Genomic DNA, 19,884 nt, shown 5'->3' on the forward strand with positions numbered 1-19,884 from the left:
CAAAACACACCCCTAGTATCTTCAAGGAATTCATTTCTAGAGACAGACCTCCTACCACCTCATCCCTGTTACTCCATGGGCCGAAATACTGCACACTGCTCTTATTTCTGTTCAGTCTTGCACCTGTGCATTGGTTAAAGACTTCTATCAGCTCCAGTGCGACTAAAAGGCTTCTGTCTGAGCTCAAAGTTAGGACAACATCATCCGCGTAGGCCAACACTTTAGTTTGGAGGCCTCCGCTTCCCGGGATCACTATACCCTCAACCCTTCTATCTCGTCTTATCATCTCCAGTAGTGGCTCTACGTAGACCACATATAAGATTGGGGACAAAGGACAGCCTTGTCTGACACCCTTGCTTACATCAAAGGGTTCACTCATAAAGCCATTTATGTTGACTCTGGTGGAAGCACCTCCATACAGGGCCTTCAGCCAAGAGATGAAACTGCTGCTGACTCCATAACGATCTAACACATCCCATAAGCATTGATGATCCACCCTATCGAATGCCTTTTCTTGGTCAAGACTGGCTATCAACAGACACTGATGTCTGTCTTCTGCCCAAGCAATAGTATCTCTGAGCAGGCCAAGGTTCCAGTGTAGGGACCTACCCGCCACGCCACAGGTCTGATCCGGCTGTATTACTGATGGCAGGACTTTCTTTAACCTATCACACAATATTTTTGCCAAAATTTTGTATTCGACACACAATAATTGGATAGGCCTCCAATTTTCTAGCCTCTTAGGATCCCCTTTCTTAAATAACAGAGACAAAACTCCCTGTGCCATTGTGTCTCCCAAATCTCCACCATCTAGAATTGCTTGAAAGACTTCAAGCAGCGATGAGCCTATCAAATCCCAGAAAGTCAGGTAAAATTCTACCGGGATGCCATCAACCCCCGGAACTTTCCCAGTTTTCATTCTCCGAGTCGCCCCCTCAGCTTCGGCTAGCTCAATGCGTGTCGCTAAAGCCCTATTTTCCTCCGCACTGACCTTCTTCTCAATGTGCTCCAAACCACCAACCCCCTTTACTGACTCCCCCTCCCTCTTATTAAAGTAAGTAGTAAAGTACTTTACGGCTTCATCCAACATTCCATGCGGAGTACTTACCACCTCCCCCTCTGCAGTAAACAAACTCCCGAATGCTCTTTTAACCCGCTTGGCTTTAACTGATTTAAAAAGCAGACCTGAGACCTCTTCTTGTCCATCCAGAAAGCCGATGCCAGCTCTAATTAAAAGCTCTCTGGGTTGTCTAAGGTAAATTTCTCTAAGTCGCGCCTTCAGCTCCTGGGCTTTCGAGAAATTAAAATCTGCACCTTTGTTTGTCTCCTCATACATGTTTTCCAACTCTTTTTGAAGCCTTCTCACTTCAAAGTTCTTTCTTTGGTTTCGGCGCTTACAATACCGAATTGAGATTTGCTTCACCTGCCACTTAACATACTCCCACCATTGAATTAATGACGGCCACTCTTGTTTCTGTCCTAGCCAAAAGGACCATTTGTCTCTAATTAGCTCCTTGTAACCGTCCTCACTCAGCACGGCTGTGTTTAATTTCCAGTAACCTGGACCAAACTTAACCCCCACACCTTCCACCTCCACCACCAGCAGTTCGTGATCGGAAAAATAAAAGGGTATGACCGAGGCTTTAGCAATCGCCAACCCTCGAGACAAGAACACGTAATCCAATCTTTTGGCGGCCCCTGCTGCATTCCTCCAAGTAACTGGGGGAATCAACCCTACTGCTGCGGGCCCTTTAAAACTAAAACTATCAAAAAGGTCAAAATCCCTCAACAATTTGTTAATTTCTAGGGATCCTGCTGTTCTTTTAATTAGATCTTCATTAAAATCACCGGCAATCACTAGTTTTCTATTAGTCACACACCAGGGGACTAAGTCTGCAAAGAAACCCCCCCTTGATGTCCTATCCGCCGGTGCATAAACGACTATAAATCTCATTTTTGTGTTTAAGTATACCCCATCCACCACAAGAATTCTCCCTGGCCGCACAAAGTAAGTTTCTGTAACATCAATGCGGTTATTCCCAAATAATATACCAACCCCAGAAGAGTGTACTCCCCCCACACACCAAAAGGACTTCCCCGATTCCCAATCTTTAGAGAACCGCTTCACATCTGTATCACCACCCAAATGCACTTCCTGTAAAAAACATATATCAAACTTATTTTCACGCAAAATTTTAAACACAGCAATCCTTTTCGACCTATTTTTCAATCCCCTAACATTTACAGTTAGGATTTTGAAGGTCATCTCGACCTCCCATCATCTCTCCCCCCAGGATCCACATCTGGTTCTGCAGAGCTGTCCGTCTCCGAAGAACTTGTGTCACTTGTCCTATAAGGGGTTGAGCCTTCCTCCTCAGAAGTGGACTGCACCACGCTCGGAGCCACCGAAACGCAGCGCAGGTAAGGCGACTCCGGTACTCTTTCTCTTGACAGGTGCCCCTTCTGACCCCAATGCGACACTGCAGCCTCCTCCCGCTCAGGGGAGGACTCCATCACCATGCCTTCCTCTACACCCTCCTCTGCGTGAACGTCCTCCTTGGCCTTCTTCTCCTCCCCCGCAGGCAGCTCTTCTTCGGAATCCTCCCTTGGCCTTTTCTGGACTGCCGCATTCCCCTCCAGGTCGAAGTCACCCAGGTCCATCGCCAGGTCATCTTGCGGCAGGTGCTCGAACAGGTCCACGGCTCTAGCCACCTGACCAGCAGGTAAGCTACCGCTGCTGTCCAAACCGGTGTCTGATGCTTCACTCACATCCACCTCTGCTCTCTCTTCACCCTCGATCTCTTTGCCGTCACCTGTTTCGACGTTTTCATTCCTGTTCCCCTCTGTCTTCTCAGTTCCTTTGCCTTCCTCTCTTCTTTCGTCTTCCTCATCTCCTTCTTGCTCCGAGTCAGATTCCACCGGTGCGGCATCTGGGAAGCCTCTCTCTTGTTCCCTGGCCATCTCCGGGTCTCTCCATACGCATTCTCTGTACAGATGGTTTGTATCCCCACACAGAGAGCAAGTTTTCTGGAAACATCTCCCTTTAGTGTGGTCCCGTGCTCCACACCTCGAACAGGAGGTGGCAGTGCAGTCTTTGTCCATGTGGCCGAAGGAACAACACTTTCTGCAGTAGGACGGCTGGTTCTGATAATAAATGTAGCCTTTGCTTTGACCCAGGAAGAAGGCCGACGGGGGGTGCGAAAACCCGTCCGCGCGCCCAACATTCCGCCTGAGGCGCACCTGGTATCTGCGCCTCCCATTCCAGACCCGGAATCTGTCACCAATTATCTGGGGACCTGCCAGGACATCCACATGCATCCACAGGTAAGCAGTAATAATGTCGTCCTCAATGAAGGGGTCATGCATGTTTACAATTATAAATCGCACATCGTCCTGAGCCAGACCCAAAACGTCAAAGTCCCGTAACAGTTCGTCATTCACCATCTCCTCACACATCCCAGAGACTCTCTTGTAAATCTGGTCGCTGTTAAAGGTAGCATCAAAAAAGCCGAAAGGCCTGTTTCCTTGCAGACATTTCACTTCACTCGGTAAAACTTTCAAAATTCCAAACAAAATTTTGCATTCAAACTCATATCTACCCATCATTTCTTTCTCTCTCACCCATTTAAAGCGCAAGGTCCATTTCAGCCGAGGAGCCTGGCTGGCCCACCCGGGGGGGGCCTGGCCCTCGGCCATTGCGGGAAAACAGCCTTCCGACGCTCTTCGCAAAGGTCTTCAAAGTATCCTCCTTGCAAAAAAAAGGCAACTCTCCGGAAAACAGGAACCAGCAACACGAAAATTCCCTCTGGATCCAAACGTCTGCAGGCACTGGTAGCAGTCCAACGATCTCTCCCCTGGTCTTGGCCAAAAGGCCGAGAAGCGATGCCCGACGCCGGCCTTGGGCGGGCGCGCGGGCGTCCGGCTGGCGCGCAGCGGCGCAGGCCGACGCCTCTGGAGCCCGGTCCGCACGCGGCTGCCGGCCGCCCGGACTCCGCTCTCCCCCTCTCTTGCCTGCCTGCTTGCTCGCCTGCCTGCCCGCCAGTCCCGGGCGGGGGCCCTGCTCTTTGATCTCCTGTCAACGGCCCGACAACGACCGCAGCCGCGGGGGGCGCCAGCCGGCCGGCCTCCTTAGCTTAGGCCCCTCCCACCAGCAGCAGCCGTGCCGAGTGAGCTGCAAGCGAAAGCGGACCGTCGGCACCTGCGGGCAGAGGCAAGGGGCAGCGCTCTCTCGGGAGGGACGGGGACACACACACACCTGCCTGCCTGCCGAAAAAAAGAAAGAAAAGGTGTATATACTAAGTTTTTTGGAGGGAAAACGGCCGGCTGTCGAAAGGGGCCCGCCTGCAAGGACGGGGACACACACACACACACACACACACACACACACACACACACACACACACACACACACACAAGCCACGCCTGCCTCCCTGGAAAAAGGAGGAAAAAACTAAGTTTTTTGGAGGGAAAACGCACGGGAGCCGAAAAGGGGGCCGGCCTGCTTGCCGAGAGAGTCGAGGCGCGGGAAAGTGCACGGAGGGAGCACGGGAACGGGGAGGGGGAGAGAGAGAGACACAGAGACACACAGATGGACGAGAGACGAGACCGGAGAGGAAGGAGCTCCGGTCCACCTCGCTTGCTTGCTAGCTACGTCTGTCTTTTCACCGCTGAGAGAAGGTAGTGCACCGTTCCCGGAGGCGCTGCAATACCGGGCCGATGCGTGGAGAGGACGGAGCAAGCTCCTGATCCAGCTCCCTGTTCCAAAAATCCGTTTAATATGTGGTCCCCCGATGGGGGACGTATCAGATATTAAACTGATAAGAACAGATACTACACTTGATCTTAGCCAAAAGGCCGAGAAGCGATGCCCGACGCCGGCCTTGGGCGGGCGCGCGGGCGTCCGGCTGGCGCGCAGCGGCGCAGGCCGACGCCTCTGGAGCCCGGTCCGCACGCGGCTGCCGGCCGCCCGGACTCCGCTCTCCCCCTCTCTTGCCTGCCTGCTTGCTCGCCTGCCTGCCCGCCAGTCCCGGGCGGGGGCCCTGCTCTTTGATCTCCTGTCAACGGCCCGACAACGACCGCAGCCGCGGGGGGCGCCAGCCGGCCGGCCTCCTTAGCTTAGGCCCCTCCCACCAGCAGCAGCCGTGCCGAGTGAGCTGCAAGCGAAAGCGGACCGTCGGCACCTGCGGGCAGAGGCAAGGGGCAGCGCTCTCTCGGGAGGGACGGGGACACACACACACCTGCCTGCCTGCCGAAAAAAAGAAAGAAAAGGTGTATATACTAAGTTTTTTGGAGGGAAAACGGCCGGCTGTCGAAAGGGGCCCGCCTGCAAGGACGGGGACACACACACACACACACACACACACACACACACACACACACACACACACACACACACACAAGCCACGCCTGCCTCCCTGGAAAAAGGAGGAAAAAACTAAGTTTTTTGGAGGGAAAACGCACGGGAGCCGAAAAGGGGGCCGGCCTGCTTGCCGAGAGAGTCGAGGCGCGGGAAAGTGCACGGAGGGAGCACGGGAACGGGGAGGGGGAGAGAGAGAGACACAGAGACACACAGATGGACGAGAGACGAGACCGGAGAGGAAGGAGCTCCGGTCCACCTCGCTTGCTTGCTAGCTACGTCTGTCTTTTCACCGCTGAGAGAAGGTAGTGCACCGTTCCCGGAGGCGCTGCAATACCGGGCCGATGCGTGGAGAGGACGGAGCAAGCTCCTGATCCAGCTCCCTGTTCCAAAAATCCGTTTAATATGTGGTCCCCCGATGGGGGACGTATCAGATATTAAACTGATAAGAACAGATACTACACTTGATCTTAGCCAAAAGGCCGAGAAGCGATGCCCGACGCCGGCCTTGGGCGGGCGCGCGGGCGTCCGGCTGGCGCGCAGCGGCGCAGGCCGACGCCTCTGGAGCCCGGTCCGCACGCGGCTGCCGGCCGCCCGGACTCCGCTCTCCCCCTCTCTTGCCTGCCTGCTTGCTCGCCTGCCTGCCCGCCAGTCCCGGGCGGGGGCCCTGCTCTTTGATCTCCTGTCAACGGCCCGACAACGACCGCAGCCGCGGGGGGCGCCAGCCGGCCGGCCTCCTTAGCTTAGGCCCCTCCCACCAGCAGCAGCCGTGCCGAGTGAGCTGCAAGCGAAAGCGGACCGTCGGCACCTGCGGGCAGAGGCAAGGGGCAGCGCTCTCTCGGGAGGGACGGGGACACACACACACCTGCCTGCCTGCCGAAAAAAAGAAAGAAAAGGTGTATATACTAAGTTTTTTGGAGGGAAAACGGCCGGCTGTCGAAAGGGGCCCGCCTGCAAGGACGGGGACACACACACACACACACACACACACACACACACACACACACACACACACACACACACACACAAGCCACGCCTGCCTCCCTGGAAAAAGGAGGAAAAAACTAAGTTTTTTGGAGGGAAAACGCACGGGAGCCGAAAAGGGGGCCGGCCTGCTTGCCGAGAGAGTCGAGGCGCGGGAAAGTGCACGGAGGGAGCACGGGAACGGGGAGGGGGAGAGAGAGAGACACAGAGACACACAGATGGACGAGAGACGAGACCGGAGAGGAAGGAGCTCCGGTCCACCTCGCTTGCTTGCTAGCTACGTCTGTCTTTTCACCGCTGAGAGAAGGTAGTGCACCGTTCCCGGAGGCGCTGCAATACCGGGCCGATGCGTGGAGAGGACGGAGCAAGCTCCTGATCCAGCTCCCTGTTCCAAAAATCCGTTTAATATGTGGTCCCCCGATGGGGGACGTATCAGATATTAAACTGATAAGAACAGATACTACACTTGATCTTAGCCAAAAGGCCGAGAAGCGATGCCCGACGCCGGCCTTGGGCGGGCGCGCGGGCGTCCGGCTGGCGCGCAGCGGCGCAGGCCGACGCCTCTGGAGCCCGGTCCGCACGCGGCTGCCGGCCGCCCGGACTCCGCTCTCCCCCTCTCTTGCCTGCCTGCTTGCTCGCCTGCCTGCCCGCCAGTCCCGGGCGGGGGCCCTGCTCTTTGATCTCCTGTCAACGGCCCGACAACGACCGCAGCCGCGGGGGGCGCCAGCCGGCCGGCCTCCTTAGCTTAGGCCCCTCCCACCAGCAGCAGCCGTGCCGAGTGAGCTGCAAGCGAAAGCGGACCGTCGGCACCTGCGGGCAGAGGCAAGGGGCAGCGCTCTCTCGGGAGGGACGGGGACACACACACACCTGCCTGCCTGCCGAAAAAAAGAAAGAAAAGGTGTATATACTAAGTTTTTTGGAGGGAAAACGGCCGGCTGTCGAAAGGGGCCCGCCTGCAAGGACGGGGACACACACACACACACACACACACACACACACACACACACACACACACACACACACAAGCCACGCCTGCCTCCCTGGAAAAAGGAGGAAAAAACTAAGTTTTTTGGAGGGAAAACGCACGGGAGCCGAAAAGGGGGCCGGCCTGCTTGCCGAGAGAGTCGAGGCGCGGGAAAGTGCACGGAGGGAGCACGGGAACGGGGAGGGGGAGAGAGAGAGACACAGAGACACACAGATGGACGAGAGACGAGACCGGAGAGGAAGGAGCTCCGGTCCACCTCGCTTGCTTGCTAGCTACGTCTGTCTTTTCACCGCTGAGAGAAGGTAGTGCACCGTTCCCGGAGGCGCTGCAATACCGGGCCGATGCGTGGAGAGGACGGAGCAAGCTCCTGATCCAGCTCCCTGTTCCAAAAATCCGTTTAATATGTGGTCCCCCGATGGGGGACGTATCAGATATTAAACTGATAAGAACAGATTTTTTTTTTTTTTACATTTATTATAACAATACAAGACAAAATCACAGAACATAAATCACAATCCACCAACGGCAAAACTTATTCCATTAGTCCAACAGCGGTTTCCATTTTTCTTTTGCTGCGTGAAAACCCCACCTACGCACCTCTACTGACAACATCTTATGCAGCTCAAAACGAACCCTCCCACATATTGCCCCAGCCCCTTCCACATGACCATGTTTGACCAGATTGTTTCTCGATCCCCATAACACAAATTTTACTATACTGATTAAAAACCAGATTACAAGGTCACGTCTCACAGATCTTGAAGACCTGCTCCACCGTCTCAGGATTTTATCTCCAGATAGAACAAACCCCGGTTCCAATTTATTAAAAAGGTCCGACATCTGCCCCCACACTGCTTTTGCAATCCTGCAACCCCAGAACACATGAGTGATTGACTCCACCTCTGCACATTGCGGTCTTGGGCAAGTCGCTGAACGAGCCAGCTTATGTCTGTGCATCACCTCCCTTACTGGCAGACGTCCCCACACACACATCCAATTTAAATCTTTGAGCCTGTTATCCAGGCTCTTAGGTTGCACCCTTTTCCATACATCAGTGGGAACCACAACATTGGATCCCTTTTCACTGCTCTTAGCTGTCTTATATAAGAGCCTGTGGGAGATAATCACTGGCCTGTCCGCATCTTTTGCGTACTTCCTTAACCATACGGCCGCATGTTCGTAGAACCATGGTAGGATTTCAGCCTTGGGAACGTCATTCCTCCACACTTCTGAAGGCCTGACGACCCAGGCGAACCAGAGCCGAACAAAGAACTGATGTTTGTATAAGATCTTGTCATCTACCGCTTTACACAGATCAGCCACAAATATGGCGTCTAGTTTAATGGGTAAATCTGGGACTTCTCTGCCTCCCTCACTGATGTCCCTGTACATATCTAGACGCTTCACATACTCATAACCACCCCCCCATACAAAATCAAAAACCATCTTAGTTAAGGAGCGTCTGAAACAAGCAGGCATAGGAAAGACCTTTGCAATGTGCACGAGACTTGGTAAGATGTCACCTTTGAGAACCAAAACCTTCCCTGAATAGGACAGTGATCTTTTTTTCCATAGGCCGAGTTTGCTACTCACCTGGGATAACCGAGTCTCCCAATTCCTTCTTCCAGCCCCTTCCCTATCAAAACACACCCCTAGTATCTTCAAGGAATTCATTTCTAGAGACAGACCTCCTACCACCTCATCCCTGTTACTCCATGGGCCGAAATACTGCACACTGCTCTTATTTCTGTTCAGTCTTGCACCTGTGCATTGGTTAAAGACTTCTATCAGCTCCAGTGCGACTAAAAGGCTTCTGTCTGAGCTCAAAGTTAGGACAACATCATCCGCGTAGGCCAACACTTTAGTTTGGAGGCCTCCGCTTCCCGGGATCACTATACCCTCAACCCTTCTATCTCGTCTTATCATCTCCAGTAGTGGCTCTACGTAGACCACATATAAGATTGGGGACAAAGGACAGCCTTGTCTGACACCCTTGCTTACATCAAAGGGTTCACTCATAAAGCCATTTATGTTGACTCTGGTGGAAGCACCTCCATACAGGGCCTTCAGCCAAGAGATGAAACTGCTGCTGACTCCATAACGATCTAACACATCCCATAAGCATTGATGATCCACCCTATCGAATGCCTTTTCTTGGTCAAGACTGGCTATCAACAGACACTGATGTCTGTCTTCTGCCCAAGCAATAGTATCTCTGAGCAGGCCAAGGTTCCAGTGTAGGGACCTACCCGCCACGCCACAGGTCTGATCCGGCTGTATTACTGATGGCAGGACTTTCTTTAACCTATCACACAATATTTTTGCCAAAATTTTGTATTCGACACACAATAATTGGATAGGCCTCCAATTTTCTAGCCTCTTAGGATCCCCTTTCTTAAATAACAGAGACAAAACTCCCTGTGCCATTGTGTCTCCCAAATCTCCACCATCTAGAATTGCTTGAAAGACTTCAAGCAGCGATGAGCCTATCAAATCCCAGAAAGTCAGGTAAAATTCTACCGGGATGCCATCAACCCCCGGAACTTTCCCAGTTTTCATTCTCCGAGTCGCCCCCTCAGCTTCGGCTAGCTCAATGCGTGTCGCTAAAGCCCTATTTTCCTCCGCACTGACCTTCTTCTCAATGTGCTCCAAACCACCAACCCCCTTTACTGACTCCCCCTCCCTCTTATTAAAGTAAGTAGTAAAGTACTTTACGGCTTCATCCAACATTCCATGCGGAGTACTTACCACCTCCCCCTCTGCAGTAAACAAACTCCCGAATGCTCTTTTAACCCGCTTGGCTTTAACTGATTTAAAAAGCAGACCTGAGACCTCTTCTTGTCCATCCAGAAAGCCGATGCCAGCTCTAATTAAAAGCTCTCTGGGTTGTCTAAGGTAAATTTCTCTAAGTCGCGCCTTCAGCTCCTGGGCTTTCGAGAAATTAAAATCTGCACCTTTGTTTGTCTCCTCATACATGTTTTCCAACTCTTTTTGAAGCCTTCTCACTTCAAAGTTCTTTCTTTGGTTTCGGCGCTTACAATACCGAATTGAGATTTGCTTCACCTGCCACTTAACATACTCCCACCATTGAATTAATGACGGCCACTCTTGTTTCTGTCCTAGCCAAAAGGACCATTTGTCTCTAATTAGCTCCTTGTAACCGTCCTCACTCAGCACGGCTGTGTTTAATTTCCAGTAACCTGGACCAAACTTAACCCCCACACCTTCCACCTCCACCACCAGCAGTTCGTGATCGGAAAAATAAAAGGGTATGACCGAGGCTTTAGCAATCGCCAACCCTCGAGACAAGAACACGTAATCCAATCTTTTGGCGGCCCCTGCTGCATTCCTCCAAGTAACTGGGGGAATCAACCCTACTGCTGCGGGCCCTTTAAAACTAAAACTATCAAAAAGGTCAAAATCCCTCAACAATTTGTTAATTTCTAGGGATCCTGCTGTTCTTTTAATTAGATCTTCATTAAAATCACCGGCAATCACTAGTTTTCTATTAGTCACACACCAGGGGACTAAGTCTGCAAAGAAACCCCCCCTTGATGTCCTATCCGCCGGTGCATAAACGACTATAAATCTCATTTTTGTGTTTAAGTATACCCCATCCACCACAAGAATTCTCCCTGGCCGCACAAAGTAAGTTTCTGTAACATCAATGCGGTTATTCCCAAATAATATACCAACCCCAGAAGAGTGTACTCCCCCCACACACCAAAAGGACTTCCCCGATTCCCAATCTTTAGAGAACCGCTTCACATCTGTATCACCACCCAAATGCACTTCCTGTAAAAAACATATATCAAACTTATTTTCACGCAAAATTTTAAACACAGCAATCCTTTTCGACCTATTTTTCAATCCCCTAACATTTACAGTTAGGATTTTGAAGGTCATCTCGACCTCCCATCATCTCTCCCCCCAGGATCCACATCTGGTTCTGCAGAGCTGTCCGTCTCCGAAGAACTTGTGTCACTTGTCCTATAAGGGGTTGAGCCTTCCTCCTCAGAAGTGGACTGCACCACGCTCGGAGCCACCGAAACGCAGCGCAGGTAAGGCGACTCCGGTACTCTTTCTCTTGACAGGTGCCCCTTCTGACCCCAATGCGACACTGCAGCCTCCTCCCGCTCAGGGGAGGACTCCATCACCATGCCTTCCTCTACACCCTCCTCTGCGTGAACGTCCTCCTTGGCCTTCTTCTCCTCCCCCGCAGGCAGCTCTTCTTCGGAATCCTCCCTTGGCCTTTTCTGGACTGCCACATTCCCCTCCAGGTCGAAGTCACCCAGGTCCATCGCCAGGTCATCTTGCGGCAGGTGCTCGAACAGGTCCACGGCTCTAGCCACCTGACCAGCAGGTAAGCTACCGCTGCTGTCCAAACCGGTGTCTGATGCTTCACTCACATCCACCTCTGCTCTCTCTTCACCCTCGATCTCTTTGCCGTCACCTGTTTCGACGTTTTCATTCCTGTTCCCCTCTGTCTTCTCAGTTCCTTTGCCTTCCTCTCTTCTTTCGTCTTCCTCATCTCCTTCTTGCTCCGAGTCAGATTCCACCGGTGCGGCATCTGGGAAGCCTCTCTCTTGTTCCCTGGCCATCTCCGGGTCTCTCCATACGCATTCTCTGTACAGATGGTTTGTATCCCCACACAGAGAGCAAGTTTTCTGGAAACATCTCCCTTTAGTGTGGTCCCGTGCTCCACACCTCGAACAGGAGGTGGCAGTGCAGTCTTTGTCCATGTGGCCGAAGGAACAACACTTTCTGCAGTAGGACGGCTGGTTCTGATAATAAATGTAGCCTTTGCTTTGACCCAGGAAGAAGGCCGACGGGGGGTGCGAAAACCCGTCCGCGCGCCCAACATTCCGCCTGAGGCGCACCTGGTATCTGCGCCTCCCATTCCAGACCCGGAATCTGTCACCAATTATCTGGGGACCTGCCAGGACATCCACATGCATCCACAGGTAAGCAGTAATAATGTCGTCCTCAATGAAGGGGTCATGCATGTTTACAATTATAAATCGCACATCGTCCTGAGCCAGACCCAAAACGTCAAAGTCCCGTAACAGTTCGTCATTCACCATCTCCTCACACATCCCAGAGACTCTCTTGTAAATCTGGTCGCTGTTAAAGGTAGCATCAAAAAAGCCGAAAGGCCTGTTTCCTTGCAGACATTTCACTTCACTCGGTAAAACTTTCAAAATTCCAAACAAAATTTTGCATTCAAACTCATATCTACCCATCATTTCTTTCTCTCTCACCCATTTAAAGCGCAAGGTCCATTTCAGCCGAGGAGCCTGGCTGGCCCACCCGGGGGGGGCCTGGCCCTCGGCCATTGCGGGAAAACAGCCTTCCGACGCTCTTCGCAAAGGTCTTCAAAGTATCCTCCTTGCAAAAAAAAGGCAACTCTCCGGAAAACAGGAACCAGCAACACGAAAATTCCCTCTGGATCCAAACGTCTGCAGGCACTGGTAGCAGTCCAACGATCTCTCCCCTGGTCTTGGCCAAAAGGCCGAGAAGCGATGCCCGACGCCGGCCTTGGGCGGGCGCGCGGGCGTCCGGCTGGCGCGCAGCGGCGCAGGCCGACGCCTCTGGAGCCCGGTCCGCACGCGGCTGCCGGCCGCCCGGACTCCGCTCTCCCCCTCTCTTGCCTGCCTGCTTGCTCGCCTGCCTGCCCGCCAGTCCCGGGCGGGGGCCCTGCTCTTTGATCTCCTGTCAACGGCCCGACAACGACCGCAGCCGCGGGGGGCGCCAGCCGGCCGGCCTCCTTAGCTTAGGCCCCTCCCACCAGCAGCAGCCGTGCCGAGTGAGCTGCAAGCGAAAGCGGACCGTCGGCACCTGCGGGCAGAGGCAAGGGGCAGCGCTCTCTCGGGAGGGACGGGGACACACACACACCTGCCTGCCTGCCGAAAAAAAGAAAGAAAAGGTGTATATACTAAGTTTTTTGGAGGGAAAACGGCCGGCTGTCGAAAGGGGCCCGCCTGCAAGGACGGGGCACACACACACACACACACACACACACACACACACACACACACACACACACACAAGCCACGCCTGCCTCCCTGGAAAAAGGAGGAAAAAACTAAGTTTTTTGGAGGGAAAACGCACGGGAGCCGAAAAGGGGGCCGGCCTGCTTGCCGAGAGAGTCGAGGCGCGGGAAAGTGCACGGAGGGAGCACGGGAACGGGGAGGGGGAGAGAGAGAGACACAGAGACACACAGATGGACGAGAGACGAGACCGGAGAGGAAGGAGCTCCGGTCCACCTCGCTTGCTTGCTAGCTACGTCTGTCTTTTCACCGCTGAGAGAAGGTAGTGCACCGTTCCCGGAGGCGCTGCAATACCGGGCCGATGCGTGGAGAGGACGGAGCAAGCTCCTGATCCAGCTCCCTGTTCCAAAAATCCGTTTAATATGTGGTCCCCCGATGGGGGACGTATCAGATATTAAACTGATAAGAACAGATACTACACTTGATCTTAGCCAAAAGGCCGAGAAGCGATGCCCGACGCCGGCCTTGGGCGGGCGCGCGGGCGTCCGGCTGGCGCGCAGCGGCGCAGGCCGACGCCTCTGGAGCCCGGTCCGCACGCGGCTGCCGGCCGCCCGGACTCCGCTCTCCCCCTCTCTTGCCTGCCTGCTTGCTCGCCTGCCTGCCCGCCAGTCCCGGGCGGGGGCCCTGCTCTTTGATCTCCTGTCAACGGCCCGACAACGACCGCAGCCGCGGGGGGCGCCAGCCGGCCGGCCTCCTTAGCTTAGGCCCCTCCCACCAGCAGCAGCCGTGCCGAGTGAGCTGCAAGCGAAAGCGGACCGTCGGCACCTGCGGGCAGAGGCAAGGGGCAGCGCTCTCTCGGGAGGGACGGGGACACACACACACCTGCCTGCCTGCCGAAAAAAAGAAAGAAAAGGTGTATATACTAAGTTTTTTGGAGGGAAAACGGCCGGCTGTCGAAAGGGGCCCGCCTGCAAGGACGGGGACACACACACACACACACACACACACACACACACACACACACACACACACACACACACAAGCCACGCCTGCCTCCCTGGAAAAAGGAGGAAAAAACTAAGTTTTTTGGAGGGAAAACGCACGGGAGCCGAAAAGGGGGCCGGCCTGCTTGCCGAGAGAGTCGAGGCGCGGGAAAGTGCACGGAGGGAGCACGGGAACGGGGAGGGGGAGAGAGAGAGACACAGAGACACACAGATGGACGAGAGACGAGACCGGAGAGGAAGGAGCTCCGGTCCACCTCGCTTGCTTGCTAGCTACGTCTGTCTTTTCACCGCTGAGAGAAGGTAGTGCACCGTTCCCGGAGGCGCTGCAATACCGGGCCGATGCGTGGAGAGGACGGAGCAAGCTCCTGATCCAGCTCCCTGTTCCAAAAATCCGTTTAATATGTGGTCCCCCGATGGGGGACGTATCAGATATTAAACTGATAAGAACAGATACTACACTTGATCTTAGCCAAAAGGCCGAGAAGCGATGCCCGACGCCGGCCTTGGGCGGGCGCGCGGGCGTCCGGCTGGCGCGCAGCGGCGCAGGCCGACGCCTCTGGAGCCCGGTCCGCACGCGGCTGCCGGCCGCCCGGACTCCGCTCTCCCCCTCTCTTGCCTGCCTGCTTGCTCGCCTGCCTGCCCGCCAGTCCCGGGCGGGGGCCCTGCTCTTTGATCTCCTGTCAACGGCCCGACAACGACCGCAGCCGCGGGGGGCGCCAGCCGGCCGGCCTCCTTAGCTTAGGCCCCTCCCACCAGCAGCAGCCGTGCCGAGTGAGCTGCAAGCGAAAGCGGACCGTCGGCACCTGCGGGCAGAGGCAAGGGGCAGCGCTCTCTCGGGAGGGACGGGGACACACACACACCTGCCTGCCTGCCGAAAAAAAGAAAGAAAAGGTGTATATACTAAGTTTTTTGGAGGGAAAACGGCCGGCTGTCGAAAGGGGCCCGCCTGCAAGGACGGGGACACACACACACACACACACACACACACACACACACACACACACACACACACACACACACAAGCCACGCCTGCCTCCCTGGAAAAAGGAGGAAAAAACTAAGTTTTTTGGAGGGAAAACGCACGGGAGCCGAAAAGGGGGCCGGCCTGCTTGCCGAGAGAGTCGAGGCGCGGGAAAGTGCACGGAGGGAGCACGGGAACGGGGAGGGGGAGAGAGAGAGACACAGAGACACACAGATGGACGAGAGACGAGACCGGAGAGGAAGGAGCTCCGGTCCACCTCGCTTGCTTGCTAGCTACGTCTGTCTTTTCACCGCTGAGAGAAGGTAGTGCACCGTTCCCGGAGGCGCTGCAATACCGGGCCGATGCGTGGAGAGGACGGAGCAAGCTCCTGATCCAGCTCCCTGTTCCAAAAATCCGTTTAATATGTGGTCCCCCGATGGGGGACGTATCAGATATTAAACTGATAAGAACAGATACTACACTTGATCTTAGCCAAAAGGCCGAGAAGCGATGCCCGACGCCGGCCTTGGGCGGGCGCGCGGGCGTCCGGCTGGCGCGCAGCGGCGCAGGCCGACGCCTCTGGAGCCCGGTCCGCACGCGGCTGCCGGCCGCCCGGACTCCGCTCTCCCCCTCTCTTGCCTGCCTGCTTGCTCGCCTGCCTGCCCGCCAGTCCCGGGCGGGGGCCCTGCTCTTTGATCTCCTGTCAACGGCCCGACAACGACCGCAGCCGCGGGGGGCGCCAGCCGGCCGGCCTCCTTAGCTTAGGCCCCTCCCACCAGCAGCAGCCGTGCCGAGTGAGCTGCAAGCGAAAGCGGACCGTCGGCACCTGCGGGCAGAGGCAAGGGGCAGCGCTCTCTCGGGAGGGACGGGGACACACACACACCTGCCTGCCTGCCGAAAAAAAGAAAGAAAAGGTGTATATACTAAGTTTTTTGGAGGGAAAACGGCCGGCTGTCGAAAGGGGCCCGCCTGCAAGGACGGGGACACACACACACACACACACACACACACACACACACACACACACACACACACACACACAAGCCACGCCTGCCTCCCTGGAAAAAGGAGGAAAAAACTAAGTTTTTTGGAGGGAAAACGCACGGGAGCCGAAAAGGGGGCCGGCCTGCTTGCCGAGAGAGTCGAGGCGCGGGAAAGTGCACGGAGGGAGCACGGGAACGGGGAGGGGGAGAGAGAGAGACACAGAGACACACAGATGGACGAGAGACGAGACCGGAGAGGAAGGAGCTCCGGTCCACCTCGCTTGCTTGCTAGCTACGTCTGTCTTTTCACCGCTGAGAGAAGGTAGTGCACCGTTCCCGGAGGCGCTGCAATACCGGGCCGATGCGTGGAGAGGACGGAGCAAGCTCCTGATCCAGCTCCCTGTTCCAAAAATCCGTTTAATATGTGGTCCCCCGATGGGGGACGTATCAGATATTAAACTGATAAGAACAGATACTACACTTGATCTTAGCCAAAAGGCCGAGAAGCGATGCCCGACGCCGGCCTTGGGCGGGCGCGCGGGCGTCCGGCTGGCGCGCAGCGGCGCAGGCCGACGCCTCTGGAGCCCGGTCCGCACGCGGCTGCCGGCCGCCCGGACTCCGCTCTCCCCCTCTCTTGCCTGCCTGCTTGCTCGCCTGCCTGCCCGCCAGTCCCGGGCGGGGGCCCTGCTCTTTGATCTCCTGTCAACGGCCCGACAACGACCGCAGCCGCGGGGGGCGCCAGCCGGCCGGCCTCCTTAGCTTAGGCCCCTCCCACCAGCAGCAGCCGTGCCGAGTGAGCTGCAAGCGAAAGCGGACCGTCGGCACCTGCGGGCAGAGGCAAGGGGCAGCGCTCTCTCGGGAGGGACGGGGACACACACACACCTGCCTGCCTGCCGAAAAAAAGAAAGAAAAGGTGTATATACTAAGTTTTTTGGAGGGAAAACGGCCGGCTGTCGAAAGGGGCCCGCCTGCAAGGACGGGGACACACACACACACACACACACACACACACACACACACACACACACACACACACACACAAGCCACGCCTGCCTCCCTGGAAAAAGGAGGAAAAAACTAAGTTTTTTGGAGGGAAAACGCACGGGAGCCGAAAAGGGGGCCGGCCTGCTTGCCGAGAGAGTCGAGGCGCGGGAAAGTGCACGGAGGGAGCACGGGAACGGGGAGGGGGAGAGAGAGAGACACAGAGACACACAGATGGACGAGAGACGAGACCGGAGAGGAAGGAGCTCCGGTCCACCTCGCTTGCTTGCTAGCTACGTCTGTCTTTTCACCGCTGAGAGAAGGTAGTGCACCGTTCCCGGAGGCGCTGCAATACCGGGCCGATGCGTGGAGAGGACGGAGCAAGCTCCTGATCCAGCTCCCTGTTCCAAAAATCCGTTTAATATGTGGTCCCCCGATGGGGGACGTATCAGATATTAAACTGATAAGAACAGATACTACACTTGATCTTAGCCAAAAGGCCGAGAAGCGATGCCCGACGCCGGCCTTGGGCGGGCGCGCGGGCGTCCGGCTGGCGCGCAGCGGCGCAGGCCGACGCCTCTGGAGCCCGGTCCGCACGCGGCTGCCGGCCGCCCGGACTCCGCTCTCCCCCTCTCTTGCCTGCCTGCTTGCTCGCCTGCCTGCCCGCCAGTCCCGGGCGGGGGCCCTGCTCTTTGATCTCCTGTCAACGGCCCGACAACGACCGCAGCCGCGGGGGGCGCCAGCCGGCCGGCCTCCTTAGCTTAGGCCCCTCCCACCAGCAGCAGCCGTGCCGAGTGAGCTGCAAGCGAAAGCGGACCGTCGGCACCTGCGGGCAGAGGCAAGGGGCAGCGCTCTCTCGGGAGGGACGGGGACACACACACACCTGCCTGCCTGCCGAAAAAAAGAAAGAAAAGGTGTATATACTAAGTTTTTTGGAGGGAAAACGGCCGGCTGTCGAAAGGGGCCCGCCTGCAAGGACGGGGACACACACACACACACACACACACACACACACACACACACACACACACACACACACACAAGCCACGCCTGCCTCCCTGGAAAAAGGAGGAAAAAACTAAGTTTTTTGGAGGGAAAACGCACGGGAGCCGAAAAGGGGGCCGGCCTGCTTGCCGAGAGAGTCGAGGCGCGGGAAAGTGCACGGAGGGAGCACGGGAACGGGGAGGGGGAGAGAGAGAGACACAGAGACACACAGATGGACGAGAGACGAGACCGGAGAGGAAGGAGCTCCGGTCCACCTCGCTTGCTTGCTAGCTACGTCTGTCTTTTCACCGCTGAGAGAAGGTAGTGCACCGTTCCCGGAGGCGCTGCAATACCGGGCCGATGCAGAGGACGGAGCAAGCTCCTGATCCAGCTCCCTGTTCCAAAAATCCGTTTAATATGTGGTCCCCCGATGGGGGACGTATCAGATATTAAACTGATAAGAACAGATACTACACTTGATCTTAGCCAAAAGGCCGAGAAGCGATGCCCGACGCCGGCCTTGGGCGGGCGCGCGGGCGTCCGGCTGGCGCGCAGCGGCGCAGGCCGACGCCTCTGGAGCCCGGTCCGCACGCGGCTGCCGGCCGCCCGGACTCCGCTCTCCCCCTCTCTTGCCTGCCTGCTTGCTCGCCTGCCTGCCCGCCAGTCCCGGGCGGGGGCCCTGCTCTTTGATCTCCTGTCAACGGCCCGACAACGACCGCAGCCGCGGGGGGCGCCAGCCGGCCGGCCTCCTTAGCTTAGGCCCCTCCCACCAGCAGCAGCCGTGCCGAGTGAGCTGCAAGCGAAAGCGGACCGTCGGCACCTGCGGGCAGAGGCAAGGGGCAGCGCTCTCTCGGGAGGGACGGGGACACACACACACCTGCCTGCCTGCCGAAAAAAAGAAAGAAAAGGTGTATATACTAAGTTTTTTGGAGGGAAAACGGCCGGCTGTCGAAAGGGGCCCGCCTGCAAGGACGGGGACACACACACACACACACACACACACACACACACACACACACACACACACACACACAAGCCACGCCTGCCTCCCTGGAAAAAGGAGGAAAAAACTAAGTTTTTTGGAGGGAAAACGCACGGGAGCCGAAAAGGGGGCCGGCCTGCTTGCCGAGAGAGTCGAGGCGCGGGAAAGTGCACGGAGGGAGCACGGGAACGGGGAGGGGGAGAGAGAGAGACACAGAGACACACAGATGGACGAGAGACGAGACCGGAGAGGAAGGAGCTCCGGTCCACCTCGCTTGCTTGCTAGCTACGTCTGTCTTTTCACCGCTGAGAGAAGGTAGTGCACCGTTCCCGGAGGCGCTGCAATACCGGGCCGATGCGTGGAGAGGACGGAGCAAGCTCCTGATCCAGCTCCCTGTTCCAAAAATCCGTTTAATATGTGGTCCCCCGATGGGGGACGTATCAGATATTAAACTGATAAGAACAGATACTACACTTGATCTTAGCCAAAAGGCCGAGAAGCGATGCCCGACGCCGGCCTTGGGCGGGCGCGCGGGCGTCCGGCTGGCGCGCAGCGGCGCAGGCCGACGCCTCTGGAGCCCGGTCCGCACGCGGCTGCCGGCCGCCCGGACTCCGCTCTCCCCCTCTCTTGCCTGCCTGCTTGCTCGCCTGCCTGCCCGCCAGTCCCGGGCGGGG

At 56.3% G+C, this 19,884-nt stretch overlaps 11 non-coding genes across 11 annotated transcripts; all 11 read right to left on the bottom strand.

Moving 5' to 3' along the window:
* Positions 1–4,675: 4,675 nt before the first annotated feature.
* On the bottom strand, positions 4,676–4,866 carry LOC148805683 (U2 spliceosomal RNA). Its single transcript, XR_016090020.1, has one exon. It is a non-coding gene; the product is annotated as a U2 spliceosomal RNA (small nuclear RNA).
* Positions 4,867–5,659: 793 nt separating this feature from the next.
* On the bottom strand, positions 5,660–5,850 carry LOC148805684 (U2 spliceosomal RNA). Its single transcript, XR_016090021.1, has one exon. It is a non-coding gene; the product is annotated as a U2 spliceosomal RNA (small nuclear RNA).
* A 795-nt stretch (positions 5,851–6,645) lies between these two features.
* LOC148805685 (U2 spliceosomal RNA) lies at positions 6,646–6,836 on the bottom strand. The gene has a single exon (XR_016090022.1). It is a non-coding gene; the product is annotated as a U2 spliceosomal RNA (small nuclear RNA).
* Positions 6,837–7,625: 789 nt separating this feature from the next.
* On the bottom strand, positions 7,626–7,809 carry LOC148805686 (U2 spliceosomal RNA). The gene has a single exon (XR_016090124.1). It is a non-coding gene; the product is annotated as a U2 spliceosomal RNA (small nuclear RNA).
* A 5,826-nt stretch (positions 7,810–13,635) lies between these two features.
* Positions 13,636–13,826, bottom strand: LOC148805687 (U2 spliceosomal RNA). The gene has a single exon (XR_016090023.1). It is a non-coding gene; the product is annotated as a U2 spliceosomal RNA (small nuclear RNA).
* Positions 13,827–14,617: 791 nt separating this feature from the next.
* Positions 14,618–14,808, bottom strand: LOC148805688 (U2 spliceosomal RNA). The gene has a single exon (XR_016090024.1). It is a non-coding gene; the product is annotated as a U2 spliceosomal RNA (small nuclear RNA).
* Positions 14,809–15,601: 793 nt separating this feature from the next.
* On the bottom strand, positions 15,602–15,792 carry LOC148805689 (U2 spliceosomal RNA). The gene has a single exon (XR_016090025.1). It is a non-coding gene; the product is annotated as a U2 spliceosomal RNA (small nuclear RNA).
* A 791-nt stretch (positions 15,793–16,583) lies between these two features.
* On the bottom strand, positions 16,584–16,774 carry LOC148805690 (U2 spliceosomal RNA). The gene has a single exon (XR_016090026.1). It is a non-coding gene; the product is annotated as a U2 spliceosomal RNA (small nuclear RNA).
* A 791-nt stretch (positions 16,775–17,565) lies between these two features.
* LOC148805691 (U2 spliceosomal RNA) lies at positions 17,566–17,756 on the bottom strand. The gene has a single exon (XR_016090027.1). It is a non-coding gene; the product is annotated as a U2 spliceosomal RNA (small nuclear RNA).
* A 791-nt stretch (positions 17,757–18,547) lies between these two features.
* On the bottom strand, positions 18,548–18,734 carry LOC148805692 (U2 spliceosomal RNA). Its single transcript, XR_016090115.1, has one exon. It is a non-coding gene; the product is annotated as a U2 spliceosomal RNA (small nuclear RNA).
* Positions 18,735–19,523: 789 nt separating this feature from the next.
* On the bottom strand, positions 19,524–19,714 carry LOC148805693 (U2 spliceosomal RNA). The gene has a single exon (XR_016090028.1). It is a non-coding gene; the product is annotated as a U2 spliceosomal RNA (small nuclear RNA).
* Positions 19,715–19,884: the final 170 nt, after the last annotated feature.

This window comes from Atractosteus spatula, unplaced genomic scaffold (genome assembly GCF_055471065.1).
Source record: "Atractosteus spatula isolate fAtrSpa1 unplaced genomic scaffold, fAtrSpa1.hap1 Scaffold_67, whole genome shotgun sequence".
Taxonomy (NCBI): domain Eukaryota; kingdom Metazoa; phylum Chordata; class Actinopteri; order Semionotiformes; family Lepisosteidae; genus Atractosteus; species Atractosteus spatula.